Below are 20356 nucleotides of genomic sequence, written 5' to 3'. Positions count from 1 at the left end.
TCAGTTGCAAGTGACACACACAAATCAACTCAAACTATCTCTCTCTTTTCTGTTTTTAAAGATTTTATTTATTTATTTATTTGAGAGAGAGAGAGCACACGTGAGAGGGGGAGGGCCAGAGGGAGAAGCAGACTCCCCACTAAGCAGGGAGCCCGATGCGGGACTTGATCCAGGGACTCCAGCATCCTGACCTGAGCCAAAGGCAGTTGCTTAACCAACTGAGCCACCCAGGCACTCTCAAACTATCTTGAGCAAACTATAATTTAACTGGTGGTATAACTGTGAGGTCTAAGAGATGTAAATAGATAGGTAACCCAATGGATTTGGGGTGATAACAATGTGTCAATGTAAGTTCACTGATTGTAACAAATGTACCACCATGGTGCAGGATGTTAATAGTGGGGGAGGCTATGCACATGTGGGGGCAGGGGGATTTGGAAACTCTGTAATTCCCACTCAATTTCCCTGTGAATCTAAAACTGCTCTACGAAAAAAGTCTGTTAAAAAAAATAAAGAAAGAAAAGATGGTGGGACTGCTGTTAGCCGACAACCATTTGAATGGAGACATGAACTTAAATATTTTACATTTAAAAGAGTAAAATGTTCCCTGCTGACCTAATAGAGGCCTGAGAGCCTGCTCAGCTAAGATTGTTCGTAGCTGTTGACTTTTCATCCCTTTTCTGGGATCACCCCCTTGGTTTGGTGATATGGATGTGTATTAGTGATAGTGAATACATTCAGACATTCTGCAAATGTGACTCTTTAATGCATTTTATGTGCCAGACCCTGTGCTTAATGCACAGCGGGGAAACAATGACCATGCACAGGCCCTTGCCCTCAAACTTCACAGAACCATAGAGGTTTTCTCAAAGGGTAGTCCGCTGATCACCTATATTGGAAGCAATTTGAGGCAGTTGTGCAAATCACAAAATTCAGGACCCTATTATAGACCTTCAGAATAAAAATCTGTGGATATGTGACCCAGGAATTTGCATTTTTAACAAGTATCCAAGAGCCTTGACACTCAAAATATAGCATCACCTGGGAGATCATTAGAGGTGCAGAGACCCCACCACAGATGTCCTGAATCAGAATCTGCATTTTAACAGGATCCTCATACATTAATGTTTGGGTTTGAGAAGCACTTTTCTAGAAGATTGTTACGTGCTGAAGTTTAAAAATTACTGGTCTAGGAAGACTAATGAGTATATAGATGACTGTAACAATGTGATGAGTGCATTTATAAAGGAACATGTAAGTTCCTCTGGATGTGCATAAAAGTAACAGGTTTCCCTGCCAGAAGTTTCCAGGACATGGGTGATAGCACCCGCTTTTTAAAGAGCAAGGAGTTAGGCTAACGTGATGTGGCAGGGGTGAGAGGTCTCATCAGAGGAAACCACTGTACAGAAGTCCTGAGGCAAAAGAGAACACCGTTTGTTTAGGGAACAAGAAATATACCTCAAATTGCAGTGTCTTGGTTCTGTTTTTGTTTTTAACTTACTTAAACTCTGAACATCAATGGAAGGAGATACTTTTTTAAAAACTCCATGGTTGGGATGCCTGAGTGGCTCAGTCGGTTGAGCAGCCCGCTCTTGACTTTGGCTCAGGTCATGATGTCAAGGTCCTGGGATCAGCTCCCCACCTCCTAACAGGGCTCTGTGTTCCGCCGGGAGTCGGCTTGAGGATTCTCTCTCCCTCTGCCTCTCCCCCTACTTGCACTCACAAGGGCATGCTCTCTCTCTCTAATAAAATAAATAAATCTTAATAAAAAAAATATTTTTTTTTAATTTTTAAAGACTTTTATTTTTTTATTTGAGAGAGAGAGAAGAAGAAGGAGCATGAGAGGGAGAAGCAGGCTCCCTACTGAGCAGGGAGTCCCAGGGGGTTGGGAGCTCGATCCCAAGACCTGAGCTGAAGGCAGATGCTTAACTGACTCAGCTACTCAGGTGCCCCAGAAAGATTCTATGGTTACGGATTTTTCTCGTTAATGTTTAAGGGAAAGGGGCAGGGATCAGATTTTCGATTCCTTTCATGCTGCTTTCTCTAGCCTCCTTTGACTTTTTGTTTGTTTTTGGCATCAATTTCTTCACTCAGTCGTTCATTTGAAAGGTGCTTTGTGGGGCGCCTGGGTGGCTCACTTGGTTAAGCGACTGCCTTCGGTTCAGGTCATGATCCCGGAGTCCTGGGATCGAGCCCTGCATTGGGCTCCCTGCTCAGCAGGAAGCCTGCTTCTCCCTCTGCCTCTGCTGCTCCCCCTGCTGTGCTCTCTCTCTGTCAAATAAATAAATAAAATCTTTTTAAAAATTCTTAAAAAAATAAACATAAAATAAATAGAATAAAAAATCCTTACAGAAGGGCGCCTGGGTGGCTCAGTTGGTTAAGCGACTGCCTTCAGCTCAGGTCATGATCCTGGAGTCCCGGGATCGAGTCCCGCATCGGGCTCCCTGCTCAGCGGGGAGCCTGCTTCTCCCTCTCCCGCTCCCCCCTCTTGTGCTCTCTCTCTCTCACTCTCTTTCTCAAATAAATAAATAAAATCTTTAAAAAAGAAAAAAAAAAAAAAAGAAAGGTGCTTTGTGCCCCGTGCGGGAAAAGAAATAGTTCCTGCCCTCAGGGAGTTTATAGGTGAGGCTAGGGTAGGGGTGGAGAAGCCAATAAAATAAGGAAAATAAATGCGTAATTATAAATTGAGAAAAAGGTTAGGAAGTGTGCTATGATAGGAAATAAAGCGGAGAAACTTCAAGGACAGGCTTGTCCCGCTAGACCAGCATATCCTCTTGAAACGGCCCGAATCCCTGTGGGCTCGGTGGGATGAGATGTCTTACTAAGGAGCACCCAGGGGCCAGTTGGTGCATATATAAACACAACACACACACACACACACACACACACACACCCCCCACTTTCTGTTTCGCTGGGAATCCGAATGCGGGTCGAAGACCTCCCCTCAAAAATCACCTGCTTTCAACCTGCTGTCTACAACAGGACAGGACAGCGAAAATGGATTTTCTCCGCAGCTCCAAACCTGAAATGAGAAGCAACCTCCAGGTTGAAAAAGTCCTATTTCCAGAAAGAACTTATCTGAGTAATTTTCTGAGGGAGCTGCTAAAAATGGGTCCAATCCTGTGTATGTTCCCGGTGAAATTTTCCAATTGCAAACATCCATTTGGGCGTTGGGAGGAGCAGGGAGGAGACTCTGCAGCACCCGCCATTGTTTCCAAAATGTGTGTGACAAAACCCCGCGCAGAAGGAAACGGAGAGAAGGCCTGGCGGCGCGGTCAGGCCCTGCCCGGCGGCCGGATCCCGGGGCAAAAAAAGACGCGTCCCTGCGACCAGGAACCTTGTGTGCCGGGTCTCGCTTCCCGGGTGGCTCGGGGGAAGGCTTTAAGAGCGGGACCGCGAGCCGCGCTTGTAAACAGACAGCCGGGCTGGGACGGTCGGCGGCCGGGCGGGCTGTCACGGTGAGGCGGGCTCGCTGCGAAGCCGAGCCCCAGCCAGGAGTAGGCTGCAGGCCCCGCAGGTGAGGGGAGAGGCCCAGCCGGCGGCCAGGGGAGCATCCGCCTGCTTCTGTGCTGCCTGGCTGGCCGGTGGGGGAAGGGTGTGGGGATGACAACGTTGTAACAGATATCCGAGGGTATCCCTGGGGTGGCGATGATTTTGCTGTTTCTTGCGTGCTCTGGTTTTGATTTCGTGCCGGAGACTGCACTACAGTGGCGTGGATAATGGGCGAGGGGAGATTACATGATGCATATTGTCTGCTGATTTTTAGACATCGGGTATATAAGCAGAAAGCAGTTTGAAATAGCTGATCCCGTCCTGTGCGTTGGTTTTAGTCTCCCTGCTTCCTGGGTCCTAGAAACCAAATCTCAGCAGAGCCTATCACTCACATCACGCCGGGGCTCCTCGAGCAACAGCGATTGTTCCCTCTGTGGACTCCGATCATTTTTAATGTGTAGTAAGTGATACTGTGTGACTGATGACAAGCATGATTTGGTCTTCTATGAGAGGATTACTAAGCTAAAAAAGCAGGATAAGGAAATTTCAGACCCACTCAATAAATGAAATAAATGGCTACTGAGATATATAATTGAGGGTAAACTGAGATTGGTCTAGATTTATAGCTTGCAAAGCAGGGCAGATTTGAATTTAACAGGTTAAACTGAAATTGAGCTATGCTGTTGTAAACTCATTTGGAAGTTTTTTCCCTTTTTTTCTCCTTGGAAAAGAGAAACACTTTTTTTTTCTTTAATTTAATTTCAGTAGTCATAGTGAATTGCAATGTGTATTCATTCATAAGGTATTTTATTGTAACCTGACTACGTGTAAGCTTTAATTGTACCTATAATCAAATACAAGGCAGTTTTCATTTCATTAACTTCGAAAATGCCTTCACCAAAAATTGGGCTATATATAGACATGTCTCCATGACATAGTCTAACTTTTAGTTAGTAGAAGAGTATTAGATTAAATCGCACATAGAAAGTGTTTTGTGGGCGCCTGGGTGGCTCAGTCGGTTAAGTGTCTGCCTTTGGCTCAGGTCATGATCCCAGGGTGCTAGGATGGAGCCCCACATCCGGCTCCTTGCTTAGCAGGGAGTCTGCTTCTCCCTCTGCTGCTGCCCCTCCCCCTGCTTGTGCGCGCTCTCTCTCTCTCTCTCTCTCTGTGTCAAATAAATAAATAAAATCTTTTAAAAAATTAGAAAAAAAGAAGTGTTTTGAAAGCAAGTACATCAAAGAGGTAATATAATATTAATGCCTTATGAGTTTGTCTTTAAAATGAATATTTTCACAGTGTAATGGTTCATAGCAAGAACTATAAAGCCAGGCTACCTGGATTCTAGTTCCTGTGTAGCTACTTCCTATTGTATAATGTTGGGAAGTTACCTGCTGTGTTTCCGAATTTATAGACTGAGCTTATAATAGTACTGATCTCATAGGGTTGTTATGAGGGTTAAATGAATTAGTATTTTTAAAGCATTAGAACAGTACGTGTAATAATTGCTGTACACGTTTGTTAATAAATACATAAGGGGCACCTGGCTGGCTCGGAAGAGCATGTGACTCTTGATCTCCGGGTCATGAGTTCAAGCCCCACGTTGAGTGTAGAGATTACTAAAAAATAAAATATTTCATTGATTTTTTTAAAAATACGTATACTAAAAATAAACCAGTGTTGAAAGTAGAATGGTGGTTGCAGAAGCTGGGGGAGGGGCAAAATGGAGAGTTTTGTTAAATGAGTGTAGTTTCAGTTTTGAAGATGAAGAGTTCTATAGATTGGTTGCACAACAATGTGAATGTACTTATTACTGAACTGTACACTTGAAAATGGCTGAGATGGCAAATTTTATAGGTATTTTCCCACGATTAAAATTAAAAAAAAATATCAGTGTTGGCAAAGTTAGGTACTAAAAATTCTTTTTTTTAGGAGGGGGAGGGGCAGGGAGAGGAAGAGAATCTTAAAAAAAAAATTTTTGTTAAAGATTTTATTTGTTCATTTGACAGAGAGTGAGAACACACAAGCAGGGGGGAGGGGGATAGGGAGAGGAAGAAACAGACTCTGGGCTGAACAGGAAGCCGGATGCAGAGCTTGATCCTAGAACCCCGGGATCACGATCTGAGCCAAAGGCAGACGCTTAACCAACTGAGCCACCCAGGTGCCCAGAGAGGGAGAGAATCTTAAGCAGGCTCCATGCCCAGCACAATGCGGGGCTCAGTCTCACAACCCTGAAATCATGACCTGAGCCAGAATCAAGGCTTAACCGACTCGGCCACGCAGATGCCCCTCAAAATTCATATTAGCACACAGTAGCCCCATCCACAGTTGCCTTTGCCATTGTGAAAATGCAGCTTCTTACAGTCATCAGTAAGGTTCATTTATCTGGTAAATTCATGCAATTGAGCTTTATCAAGAGCATGAACAAATGGTAAGAAATGGCAGGCAGCATTTTAAAAATGCCCCTCGACCAAGATTGCATGCCCTAATCCGTGCAACCTGTAAAGATGATGAATTACCACTCTTGACTATATTGTGTTATAGGACACAGTTGAATTTAAAATGGGGGAAATACCTGAGTAGTCCTAATCTAATCACAGGAGCCCATAAAAGTGGAGAGCTTTCTCTGGCTGGGGAAATCCAAATGATTTGAAGCTTGAAGAGGAACAACATACTGTTGATATTTTGAAGGTGGAGGCAACACTTGAGAAGGAATGGAGGAGCCTTGAAGAATGCAGGATGCCTAGAATTCTGGGGGTGGCCTAGCATGGAAACTGGAACCTCAGACTTGGGGGCACAACCTAGGAACTGGACTATGCCAACAACCTGAATGAGCTTAGAACTGGATTCTTCACCAGAGCCTTTAGATAAGAGTCCAGCCTGGCCAACAACACCTTGATTTTGGTCTCTTGAGAGAGACCCTGAACAGGGAACCCTGTCAAGCTCACCCGGACTTCTGACCTTCAGAATTGTGAAATAAGAAATAGGTGTTGCTTTAAGCTACGGAGTTTGGGGAAATCTGTTATATAGCCATAGAAAACTAATACAGACTCCAGCAGAGAAGTGGGCAAAAGACAGGAACAGACTATCCATAGAAGAGAAAATTAAGTGACTAATAGACATATGAAAATACATTCTCTTTTCATTAATCAAAGAAATGAGGATTGGAACAACAGCAGGGCCCCATTTTTCCAGCTCTTAAATTTACATAGATTGTTAACAATTTCAGTTCTTCACATTAGTTAGTGCGCAGTGGAGCAGATACTCTCAAATGCTGTGAGGGGTGAGCAAATGGTATAACCTTTCTGAAAAGCTCGTTGGCTGAATGTATGAACAGCCTCACTAATGCTCCTACCACTTGACCTAATACTCCTAGCAATCGATCCAAAGGAACTTAGGAATATTTTTACAGTTAATGTTCACAAATGCTTAATGTAGCTTTGTTTTCTCATACATTGATGTATTTTAGGCTTTAGGCTCTAGACCCAGGTTAATTATACAAGTGGAAAACAAAGAACTGTGATGGATATGTAACCATTTGCAAAAAGAAAGACATCTGCATGTTCTGGCTAGGAGAACCAAGCTGGACCCAGGCCGGTAACATCTGCGTTACAAAACACCCAATGCTAATACTCATTGAATATTTATCAGATACTTGACATTCTCTATTCCAGTTTAATCATGTATGCAGCCTTTCCACAATACTTGAAGCCAAGCTATACATTTACATATTTAAGAAGCAGGTAGGTAGATGGGTACTACTTTAATTACTTGTTTCAGAAGACCTGATTTTAATAGGAACCTGGAAAAGATTAAATCATTTGGGCAGATTTTTTAGGACTCTCCATCTCTAGACAGTTTCCAGGAGCAGCAGAGCACTGATACTCTTTCATTTTCCCCACTGGTTCCCTTTCCTATTTTCATTTTGCTCTATTTTCACACACCTACAAGAAATGTCCAGAAACTGTCTATTGCTCCATTGGCACTAGCCAGATGGTGATTTTCTTCATGGGGAATGTTAATCCCTTAGAAGAAACCGTGTGGAAGGATATCTAGCAAGGAATTGCTTTTTTCTTCATCCTTTTTCTTTTAAAGTGATTTTGTATTTGGTTCATAAGTAGCTGAACCGGATTCTAGCTTAGAACTTCTAGTGCAAGCTAAATAATTCTGAGAACTGAGTACTGAGTGCCACTATGATAAAAATGACCACCAGTAGTAAATTTCATGCCTTGTGTATGCTCTCCTTCGTTGGCTACTGTGGATGTTACCAGACAGACAATAAAAAGCCCACATAATTTACCTTCATACTGACAATAAGGTAAAGACTGTATTTGGTCTGTGGATGTAATTAGTCTTGATGGCAACGTGAGTTATGAGCAAAAACTAACATTAAAATATTGAAGCCATTGTATCGAGATGTCAGGCATGTTATTTTCATTAACATTTTGTTTCTTTTTCATACACATTAACTGTTAACTTGAGTTATGTGTTTCAAATTGGATTCTCCGATTATATGCCATGTTTGTGAGTACGGTAGAGATTTGTTTGTCCAGTTACCTTGATTAGTGTAACCAGTTTATAATTCAGTACAAACTAAAGCTGCCTGGTTCTGCGTTATCCAGTTTACTTGTGAACATTTATCTAATGGGGAAATTGCTAAATATCCACTTTACTTTGTGGCTTGTATATGTGATTGTAAATGTAGGTTTCAGTCACAGAACAGGGAACATGTTAGAAAGCATCAGAAAGGTAACCAGCAGTTTTCATGCTCCAGGAAATTGACTAAATGATATTTTCCCACGTGTTCTTGATTCATTTGAGTCAGCACTTTAGCTTTTCCAGAACAACTTCTCTTCTACCCTCAGGGATTCATTGATTATTTGACTGAACAAGTAAGAGTTGAGCACTTGTTTTGTACCGTGACACATAGCTCTTGTACTTGGAGCCAGGAGCACAACTCTGAATAAAACAGGCACAGTCTCTGCCTTCATGAAAGTTATGGTTTAGTGGGGGAGACAGACAAGTAAACAGGCCAATTTACACAGCATGAAAGGCATTATAATTGAGATCAGGATGCTATGGGAACATATAAGAGGTATGACTAAAATGGACGTGGGAGGTCAGGGAAGAAGTGATACTTCAGCAGAGACCCAACGGCTGAATTAAAATTAGCCAAGTTGTATCCCTGTGTGTTGTGGGATGGAGGGTGAAGAGGGAGATTCAAGAGATGAGCCCAGGAAAGTGAGTGGCCATGAGCTCTTACAGGCAATGTTAAGGAGTGTATGGTTTTTCCAGAAGACATCAGGGTTTTAATTTCAGAAAGCCCACTTCCGTTGCAGTGTGGTGACTGGATTAGAGGAGGGCAAGACTGAAGGGAAGAAGACTGGGTGGTGGTGTCTGAACTAAGACAATAAAGAGAGAAATGGGTAGATTTGAAGGATGTGGTAGAGGTAGAATTAATATGACTTGCTCTTTGGAGTGATTGTGGGTGAAGGAGACAGACGGATCAAGGGTGCTGTTCACCTTCTGGGGCAGATGATGGTGTCCTTCACTGTATGGACAATACCAGGTTGAGGATAAGATGAGGAGCTGGGTTTGTGCACATTTAGGAGTTAGGGACATCCAAACGGCAGTTGCATTTGTGGGTCTAGAGCTCAGGGGAGTAATCTGGTCCTCATCCACCACATGGACTGCAGCTGAAGCCACAGAAATGAAGATCACTCAGATAGAAGAGGAATTAATAGGGTTGTGGGGAAAATGGAGGAATACCTGTATTTATGATATGAGCATAAGAAGGGGAGCTCATAGTGAGGACTGAACTGAGCATCCTGAGATAAAGGAGAAACATCAGAAGAGGCTGCATCGGTGTGTTCGTGAGAGCAATGCAAAGTGGGCGTTCAATAGGTCAGATACTGCTGAGGGGTCAGGTCCGACGTGTGTGAAAAGTCTCCTGGGTTTAGCAACAAGGAAATTGTTGATGACCTTTGCCTCTGCAGTTTCAGCTAGGGCAGAACCAGATTGCCTCGGCGCAGGGCAGGGAATGAATGGGTGGGGAGAAGTAGAGTCAGAAAGCATAAAGAGCAAGTTTCTCCTAGAAACTTGGAATTAAAAGGTAGGAGGAGAACATATTTTAGCTGTAGGGGAACTTGGAGGGGAAGGGAGGGTTTTACTTATTTGGTTTTTCTTCTTTGAGGAGAGATACTCCTTTTGAATCATCATGCACTTGCACTATTGAATCTCCCCACCCCAAGACCACCAGAAAAGCAGAAAACACAGTAACTCTCGCTGCCTTGAACAGTGCAGGCATTCCTTGAGTAGATTAAAACCTATCCCAGAGTTTCCTGAACTGATTGCTGTCACTCCTCTGTACCAGTTCGTTGGTTTATAATGAGAGGAGATCAAAGAGAATGCGGACCCTTTCCCTGGCACCACACAGCCCCTGTCTGCGTCCTGTATCCTGTACTTTGGAGTTCACAAAGCACTGCATTATGTCATTTGACTTGCTCTCCAAGAAAATTTTTGAAGCGGGTTGGACGGGTATCCTTATTTGACCTGCATCAAGGTAACTGGAATTCAGGTTCACATGGCTTGCCCAGAATCACACCTCTGGTCGTTGTGCATAGAATGTTGAAACTGAGGTCTTCCAGTTCTAGGTTTTATGGTCCCAAAGTGATTGTCCTTCACTGAAATGTTAGATATGATGTCTGTGGATTCCTGGTAGTGTGCCATATCATCTTTCAGTAGACTTAAGAAACAACACTGAAGGTTGAGGGTCAACTTTGTTACTTTGATTGAGCCCCATGTACAATGATACTCTTACCCCTATTCCACCCCCAAAAGAAGGAGGCACTTTATTTGGGTATGCCTTAATAGTTAAAATGTTAGAATTATCTATAGTCACATTTAATTTGAAAATATTTCTTTAATCCTTTTGACAGAAACACTTATTAGCAGGGTTTTTTTTTTTAAGTAAACATTTTTTACAAGTGTTTCTATTTATTGGCTGAATGAAAAATGATGTCTTAGGGAAACATTAGTAAAAGGTTTGGGCAATTAGGACTATGTCAACATTTGCAAAAGCACTTATTTGGCCTAAATGAAGTCACAGTTATTATACTCTTGCAGACATTCAAAGTAATGTGTTCAAGGTCACTAAGAGAATTGAGGTTAGCTATTTAGTTAGAGAACAGCTTTTTACTCTGTTTGTTCAGGGACCTCTCATCCACTGTTCCCTCAGAGAACTTACAATGACACAGAAGTATTACAGACATGATTTTTTGAATAAATTAGGTATAAACTATTTCCCTGGGTATAAAGATGATAATTAGCATTTAACTTTCTGAGTTGTGGGGTTAACAAAGATTTAAAAATAAATAGTTTAAATAATTATTATTAATTATTAATAATAAACAATTTAAAGTTGCTGATGTTTGACACTAAAATTCAGAGCACCATGTATGTAAAATTTTAGCTCTCTTATCTCAGGGTAATTAATTTGCTATTAAATGCCATACAGGGCTGTGTGTGCATTTTAGAGTCTTACTTCCACTCACTGGCCGTATTACTTTGGACACATAACTTGGTCTGTTTAAATCTGAGTGTCTGTAAAGCGGTAATAATAGCAGCTCTCCGATAGGGTTGTTGTGAGGATTTAACAACATGATACAGATAAAGGGCTTAAATAATGACTGCCCTTAGTAAGTACTCAAAAATATTAGCTATGACTTCTTAACCTTGGTCTTGGCTTAGGAACTATAAGAACTGTCTTTATTTTGTTTTTAAATATTTTATTAAATACATCATTCCATATTTAAATGTGTCCGTCTACAATGAATGAGCCCTTTGCGGGACATTTTTAATGAGTTTAGTAGTGGTAGTCTTGGATGATGAGCAGCTGTTTGAGTCCCAGTAATCATATGCCTATCATCTTAATGTCAAATCAAAAGAGCTAAAGAGTGGTGCCCGGGTGGCTCAGTCGGTTAAGTGTCTGCCTTTGGCTCAGGTCACGATCCCAGGCTCCTGGGATTGAGTCCCATGTCGAGCTACACACCCAGCGGGAAGTCTGTTTGTCCCTCTCCCTCTGCCCCTCACCCCTCTTTGTTTTCTCTCTCTCAAATAATCTTTTTTAAAAAAATTGAAGAAATATGCACCAATCACAACTCCAGAATGTTTACATGCTGTTGCATTGTTTTCTAAAAATCCATTCCATACTCATGAATATAGTCCATAATAAAAGAAATTTAAATCCAGAAATGGAGATGAAAATATAGTTCCTACTGTCTTCTCCTTCATATTTTGTAAACTTTTCCTTTGTTCTGTTTGATGGACAGAGATTTTTCTGACCTTCATGTTGTACATAGTAAAATAACAAAGACTCATCCTATTATTTTACCGTACCTTGTCATTATCTTTGAAGGTCATAGGCTGTTTTGTCTGCCTCTGCCAGCCTTGCTTATTTCCTGACAGAATTGTAAGAGGCTGCTTGGTAGTCAAGGTTGTTGTCACAGATTAAGTAAAAAAGGGAGGAAGGGGTCATGGATGCAGTTCCTCATCACTGAGTATGTCTGTCCTTTCAAATAAGGAGTCACCTTTTGCTTAGATCTTATCATGGGTCCGATACTCTCAGGATGCCATTAAACAAAGACCCAAGGCTCACTTTTTAACAGGTTCAGTTGCAGCAGAGAACGAAAAAAAAATCATTTAATTACTTCTAATGTACATTCACCCTACATGCCCATGGGAAATGGTTTTGTGACTATGTGCTAACCCATAAGCTGATTGTTGTTTTGAAGGTTAAAGTTGTAAGTATTTTCCCTTCTGCTAATCAGCTGCAGTGACCTAAGGAATTAAAGTCAACAGGAAGTGAGGCATTTATTCATTTCCCATGACATCCCAGCCATGCAGCAGAGGCTTTCTGTTGGCCAGTGATGTTTCTATGGGTCAGAAAGACTTGGGCAGCTTGTGAAGAGCTCTCTGCATTGATGCCTTACATTTGTGCCATTGTTCGTTTACTTTGAGCTTACCCTTTGGTGGAGCCTTTGAAGCTCTTACCAAAGGTTGACCGCTTCATGCCAGAAGCAGCATCATTTCTAGAGCAGGTATGATTGGTTTTGTTTGGTTGTTTGTTTACTTTGTCTTTGGTTTCTTCCAACTGAAGTCATCTCAGTGTTAGGTCATTTAATTGTGTTTGGTCATTATGACTCTTTATCTCTTGATTATTAATGATTACTTATTTATGTTCCCATTACACCTTTGGGATACTTCTGTTAAGGCACTGTTTACACTTGGTTTTACGTTTCCCCACCAGCTGTTACATGCTTCTAGGGCAGCTCTGGTTTTGTGTCCCTAGCCTCTATTACAGTGTTGGGGTACTTGGTCCATCCTTGTAAAGGCTTGCTGAGTATAAATGGTTGTGTGGTTAGCAATCAGCTAGCTTCTAATAGGAATAGTAATTGCTTTAGATTTTACAAAGAACTTTCACATACATTATCTGCATTTGTGATTTACTATTCCCTAAGGTAGATGGGGGCAGGCATTGGCAGGATTTCCATTTTGCAGATAAGGAGGGCCCGGAAGTCCTGAGTCAGGCTGACTTGCTTGTAGTCACTCAGCTTAGAAGGCAGTGCTGGGACATTAACCCTTTCTGGTCTCAGAAATTTGTGTTCTCATTGCCACACCTCTGTCCCATTGAACAAACTCAAAACTGAGTGGCGAATTGTTGGATTCAATCTACTTACGGTTTATGGTTCTTCTAACATCAGGGCCCCTAAGCGATTTAAGTTGATTTAAAGGGAAATTGAACTTGGTTGGCTCAGTGATTAGACAGGGATTCCAGGAACCTCTTTTTGTTCCCCATAGGGCCTTTGACTGACAAGAGATGAGTCATCTTGGTTTCTCTTTCTTCATCTTTAAAGTAATCCTGCTACTTTTTCTTACCTCTCTCTGTTTACTACTAGTTTTTATCAAGAAGCTTACCAAGCACTTTATAAACCGTACTCTAAGCCATGCATATGAAAATGATTATTCTCAGTAGAGCCAAATGGTTATATGAATTGATGATATCTTTAAAGCTACTTCCCTGGTTCTTTTTGGGTAGCTTGCATGGCGGGGTCTCAGTGAACGTCCCTGGTGGTTGTTACCTTTATTGTTGTGATCTGTCATGTATTCAGCTGGTGCCAGCTGGCTTGGCTCAGATGGCACCTGGGCGGACTAGGAAGTTATTCCCTGTTGCAGTTGGAGGCTGACTGTAGCAAGATGCAATTTTTATGATGGAAGTTTTCGCCTACTTCACCTCAGCCCTAGATAATTTGAGTGGGTATATTTTGTGCTGTGGCAGTCTCATAACCAATGAGGTTTATCCGAGGCACGATTATTGCTGTTTTTTAATCTCTATTCCTTGCTGTGGAGGTAAAGGGAAGTGGAAAACATTTGAGTCTGTATTTTTAGACACATAACTGAAGTTTGTGTCTGTTTGGTTTCTAAAAGCGGGACATATTGGAACTCTGGTGGTTTTATGAAATGGGATTCCCTGATCAGGAGCCTTGGCTTTCCAGTCCCGTGGTTGACATAGGGGCATAGTAACATCACTGCCTACAACGGCAAAGCAGTCTGAGATTTGAAGTGCCATGCTTACGTTTAGGTTAGTTTCTGGGAAAACATCTTGGGGCATCAAATGTCTCAATGATTTTGCAAGTGGCAAACAATAAGCAAGCACAGAGCTGTACTGAAAAATGCTTTAAATTGATTGCCTGGTGTATTTCAAAGGGAACATCTCTTTACTGGTATTAGAAAGAGCTTGAGCTCTAAGTCAGTGGAAAATGAGACCAGCCCAACTACTGACTTGCAGTGGTTCACAAAACAATTCCCTAGTGCTGCATACGTGCTTTTGCTTCTATAAAAGGTCTAGGTGAGGTCTTGGCTGCCTGACCCTTGCCATGTTGTTTTTAAACCTGGTTTCTATAGCGTAGAAGCTTTCTCTACTAAGAAAAATCTTAAAAGCTCAAGTCAACCTATGTTTTGTCAGATTTTACTTAAATGAGCTTATAATGAATTCAAATATACTTTTGCCAGAAAATCAGGGTGGTATTTATATTTACAGGTGTCAGTGCTTTGAAAACTTACTCTTTATTCAGTTGTTCATTAAAAAATATTTACTGAGCAGCTATTGTATACTAGCCATAGTTCTAGGCCCAGTGGGGGTTATAAAAATGAAATGGTTCAAAATCACCACTCTCAAGTTGCTGTAAGTCCAGTAGGGTAGGTGTGTGACCTCAGACAGATTATTTGTCTTTGAGCCTCCATTTTCTGTCTGTAAAATGGAGGTAATAATACATTATATATCATGAGGCTTAGGGATGTAAAGTACCAAGCAGTGTAGCTGGCGCAGTACGGGCTTTTGTTAAATTATAATTATTATTGTCATCATTTCAGAAAGAACAGGCAGCGTGCAAAGTATGTTGTGGGGACAGTACCAAAGACATCCTGTGGAAATTTAAAGAAAAGAGCAGGCTGTTTTAGGATCAGGGATTAAAGAAAGCTTGTGGAAGAAGTGGCATTGAATCTTGTAGAGTGGATAGAATTTCATAGGTAGAGGTGGGGAGAGGGTACCTCAGCGGTAACTGTGTTAAGTAAGGTTTTGGAGTTGGGAGAACAAAATTTGAGTGATAGCATTGCAGTTTGGAGGAAAAGAGCATATTACGGAAGAGAAGTGAGCAGTTGGGCAGGCAAGCCAGGCCAAGGTTGTGAAAGGTTTAGAGTGTCAGGTGAGCAGTTGGCCTTGTTGTCAACAGAAGCTTCATTGAAGGATTTTATTTGCTACTGTCCCCCCAGTGCCCAGAACAGTGCCCAGCCCATGGTGAGCATTCAGCAAATATTTATTGAATGAATAACTGATTGTGGTTTTAGACAAATTGAGCTTAATTTTGTTATGAGATAAGCCAGGTAGAAAAGTCTTAAGAATAGTTGGGAACCTAGGACCAGAGGTCAGGCCTGAGGTTGAGACCGACAGTGGACATTTGGAAGGCATGAACATAGAAGTAATTATTGACAAGTGTGGATAAATGGACCTCAGGAGAATATGTAGCTGGAGTTAGAGAAGAGAGCTCAGACAATGCCCACATTTGGTGAAGGGACCAGTAAGGAAAGGAGAAAGATGGAGACCCAGAATGAGGCAGTAGAAATGAGAGAAAAGGTCAGAGTGTGTGATGTCTGTGAGGCCGCAGAGATGTTTGAGGAGGGGCTGGTTAATAGTGTCAAGGAGGGTCAGGACTTGGAAGAACACTAGTGGTTGTGTACTGAGGAAGTCTCTGCAGAGCTCTAGAAGGGAGGTTCAGTCGAGTGGAGCCTTGTGCCAGGCTGAAGGTGTAAGTGGGCACAGCACATTCTGGGACATTGCTTGTTTTTGGTTTGTTTTTCTTTTTCAAGGTTAGTGTTACTTGCTTTTTGAGCATATATGTAAACAGACAGTGTGCCCACATTATATCTATATAATCTGATTCCAAGTCAGTACTGGACAAAACACACCTAACTATTGATCTATTTTCTCTGAGTTATGAGATCATGACTGATTTTTATTTTCTTTGCCATATCTGTCAGTATTTTCCAGAGTTTCTATGAATATTTATTGCTTTTAGAACTGGGAAAACACTCTACCACTTATATTTTTTTATTCTCCTGATGTGTTACGTAGCAATAGATTTCTCATTTATTAAAACTTGTATAGAATGTAGCCTTCTAATGTTCCTTCTGGGCCTATGAAATGGGATTCCATCTGTGTTTCTCGCCATCCTTTTCCTCCGAAAGACCCCTGAACTCCTTATGAGGTCCACAGCGACACCATGTCCTTATCTGCTGTTTGTGGCTTGCCTGTGCTCCATTCACATGCCTACGGTGTTGTCATGTCAGAGGACCTGAAAAAATCATTATCTCTTGCAGCCTCATAGTCCAGAAAGATATTTTACTAGGGTCAGATCCTTCTGTGGTGGATTTTTGACATTATATAATTAGATATATAGATAATATAGATATATAAATATATAGATAATTAGATATATATAATATAGATATATAGATAGATAATATAAATCTATAGATAATTAGATATATATATATAATATATGTAAAATATATATTAGAAAATTTTCAGTCAGCCGCAGCCTTAACCAAAGTGAAGAACACATGAGAGCCACATATGCTGACCGTCCTGGTGATCCCTCTTCATTCTCATGTTTGAAAATGGACTGGCAGAAACGGTTCACCCTAGGTGTCTTCGGCATTGCCCTTTTCTCTCTAGTCCAGCTGCTTCTAAGACACCCTCTCAGCACTCATTAAATTCTGATTACAAGCCATTTAGTCAAGTGGGAGGAAGTCAGCACTTTTACCATCCAGCTTGGGAGAACATGGCACCTTTGTGTGGGTTGGGCTGGTATTATTGCTCATAGCTGCTTCTGCCTCGGTGTGGGAGGACTGCCGTATTCATCCTCTTAATTAGCCTGGCCTAATGAGCATGTAAACAGCAGATTTCCTTGTTAGAAAATAGCAATACACTGATTCTCCATCCTGTTACATTTTGACGCATGCAGGGGATTCTTTCAGTTGAGCTTTTATTCCTGCACTGACAAATGGACCTCCGTTTGTCAGTCTGTTAAATAGAAGAAATAACCCTTTTTACAGAAAGGGTATTTTGTTTAAAAATAAGATAAAATATCTATAGATTATGGAGTTTGGCTGAAAAGTAGTGTATTATAAGTAGTTGGTTGCTGACTTTGCCTTTGTTGGGCTGACACATCATTGAAGGTATAGACTAGGAGCATGTGGTTGTTGAATGGGTGAGGTCCAGTGGAGTGCTCCATAATTACAGTTTACATTTTTTAAAGGCATGTTGGAACAACTACCTAGTGAATGATCCACAGGCATAGCAATTTGATGTTAGCGACTTTATTGGATACAGGTAGCTGAGTAAAGCACCCAGAGGTTAAATGGTTTGCCAGAGGCCACCCAGCACGTGTGTGTGGTTGAGCCAGATTTAGAACACAGTTCTAATTAGCTTCTAATTTCCAGTTTTGTGCTGAGGCAAACCACACTGCACCTACGCACTCATTTTATTTAGTTCACTTTGTCAAAGGAACATAATCTACATATTTTGACCTGTCTGAATATGCTGTTGTTATTTCTAATTAATTAATTTCAAAACCAAATGAGGCAAGCTAGGAAGAGGTGTTTACTTATAGAGACTAAACTTGGCATTAGATCCTGGTATTGTAGTGAATTTGAGGCATATATATCCTAGGGAAAAGATGAAGTTCTAAAAAGAATGAGGTTGAAAAATGGAGCCCCAAAGGATGAAAACACAAAGATTACACAGGAGGTTAAGTAAGGCACCCTGCCTGGCGTCCAGTCACTTAGAGTGTGGAGTGGGATACATGGGATAGAGATTGTTAATCATTTCAAGGCAATGTGGCAAACCCAGGGTGCTATGAGAGAGCCTGAGCAATTGGGAAAGGCTCCCCAACTTGGAGCGAAGCATGGAGGAGTAAAACAGCAAGGTGAATGTTGGTTAGAATCTACAAATTGGAGAGGTGCATAGGTCACGAAAGGCCATGAATGTCATGCAAAGGAATAACAGTGCATTCATTCAACACCTGAATATTTAGCGCCCCCCCCCCTTTTTTTTTAAGCATGTCAAATGCTATTCTGTGCACTTGGGATACCTTAGTGAACAAAGTGAGCATAAATTCCTGCCCTTGAGGAGCTTATATTTTATTAGATAGAAACACTAAACATTAAATAAATAAGTAAATTAAGTGGTACTTTAGAAAATGGTAATTGCGTAAGGAGAAAGGGTCAAGCCAGGTGATCAAGGTTAACAGAAACAGCGGTAAGTCATGTTGATAGGTATCTACCCTTGATATGATGTGATGAGAATGGCACTTCGCCTCTGTGGTTTTTTCCCCCCAAAACATATAGCTCTAGTCTAATCGTGAGAAAAACATCAAATAAATCCCAGTTGAGGGACAATCTATAAAACACCTGGCCTATACTCAAAATTGTCAAGGTCATCAAAAACAAGTAGTCTGAGGGGGCGCCTGGGTGGCTCAGTCGGTTAAGTGGCTGCCTTCGGCTCGGGTCATGGTCCCAGGGTCCTGGGATTGGGCCCCGCATCGGGCTCCCTGCTCGGCGGAGAGCCTGCTTCTCCCTTTCCCTCTGCCTGCCACTCTGCCTACTTGTGCTCTGTCAAATAAAAAAAAAAAAAAAAAAAAAATCTTAAAAAAAAACAAAAAACAAGTAGTCTGAGAAACTCACAGCCAAGAGGAGGTTAAGGAGATATGACAATTAAATGTCATGTGGTATCCTGGGTAGAATCCTGGGACAGAAAAAGGATATTAGACAAAATTGAGGAAAGCCCAGTAACATATGAACTTTAGTTAATAATGTATTAATACTGGTTCATTAATTGTGACAAATGTGCTGTATAACTGTAAAGTGTCACATGGAGGAAACTGGTTGTGGGGTTTGTTGGGACTCACTGTACTATCATTGCAATAATTTTGTAAATATAAAACTTTTAAAATTATAAGTTTGTTTTAAAAAAAGAGTAAAAGGAATCAGATGTCCAGGGTGAAGATGTATGTTATAATTTTAAATAGGATGGTCAGGGTAGGCTTCCTTGAAAAGGTGACATGAATAATCACGTCAGGAGAGAGTTGGTCATGTTGGTTCTGAGGGAACAGCCAGTGCAAAGACCCTGAGGTGAGAACATGCCTACAAGTTTGCGAATCTGCACAGAGGCCAGTGTGGCCAGATGGCAGGGAGGGTTGGCAGTAGGGAGAGTATGAGCTCATGGGGGAGGGATGGTGGAGCAGATTGAGGTAAGGGCTTTTAGGCCACGATTGGTCACGTATTGTGTGCCAGGAACCATGCCACGTATTGTCTTATTTAATTCTCTCACCTGTCCTGAGAGAGAAGTATTATTAGTTTGCTGATTTTGCAAACAAGAAACCTGAAATTAAAGAGGAAAGTGACTTGTTGAAGTCCCATTGCTGGTAATTGGTAGAGCTGCAGTCCTTCCTTGCTGGACTAGATCTCCAAGGAAACTACTGCGCGCAAGAAAATCTGACTCTCTGCCTGTTGTTTTGTTGTTTTAAGTTGTGGTGAAAAACACATACAAAATTTATCATCTTAGCCATTTTTATGTGTCAGTAGTGTTAAGTGTATTCACATTGCTGTGAAACAGATCTCCAGGACTTTTTCATCTTGCAAATCTGAATATCTATACCCCTTAAACACCACCTCCTTCTTTGCCAGCCCCTGAGCCCCTGGTAAACCACCATTCTACTTTCCGTTTCTATGAGTTAGACTACATTTGATTCCTCATCTACATTGGTTTGTGTAGCATTTGTATTTTTGTGACTGGCGTATTTTACTTGGCATGATGTCCTCACAGTTCATTCATGTGGTAGCAGACAGGATTTCCTTGCCTCTTTTTTTTTAGTTTTATTTATTTTTAAAGATTTTATTTATTTGTCAGAGAGATAGAGAGCAAGCACAAGCAGGGGGAGCAGCAGAGGCAGAGGGAGAAGCAGACTCCCCATGTAGCAAGGAACCAGATGCAGGACTCGATCCCGGGACTCCAGGATCATGACCTGAGCTGAAGGCAGACGCTTAACCAACTGAGCCACTCAGGCGTCCCATTTCCTTGCTTTTTTAAGGCTGAATTCTATTCTGTTGTACAGATATACACCACATTCTGTTTATCAGCCTATTTTGTCAGTAAAGTTTTACCAGACACAGACAAGCCCATTCATTTCCCTATTGTCTGTGGCTGCCTTCCGCACTACAACAGTAGAGGTGAGTGGTAGCCAACGTAACT

General features: G+C 41.6%; 1 protein-coding gene across 2 annotated transcripts in view; it reads left to right on the top strand.

Annotated features, from left to right (window-relative positions):
* The first annotated feature begins 3282 nt into the window (after positions 1-3282).
* PLEKHM3 (pleckstrin homology domain containing M3) overlaps positions 3283-20356 on the top strand; it is a 181040-nt gene continuing 163966 nt past the window's right edge. For both annotated transcript variants that reach the window (XM_045868108.3, XM_045868106.3), the window contains exon 1: positions 3283-3517. The gene's annotated coding sequence lies outside the window, so the exon portion shown is untranslated. The remainder of the gene's footprint in view (positions 3518-20356) is intronic.

Source organism: Mirounga angustirostris, unplaced genomic scaffold (assembly GCF_029215605.1).
Source record: "Mirounga angustirostris isolate CCGP_5_RB_7025 unplaced genomic scaffold, mMirAng1.0.hap1 SCAF_3, whole genome shotgun sequence".
Lineage (NCBI taxonomy): Eukaryota > Metazoa > Chordata > Mammalia > Carnivora > Phocidae > Mirounga > Mirounga angustirostris.
This window is presented reverse-complemented; position numbering and strand designations above follow the sequence as displayed.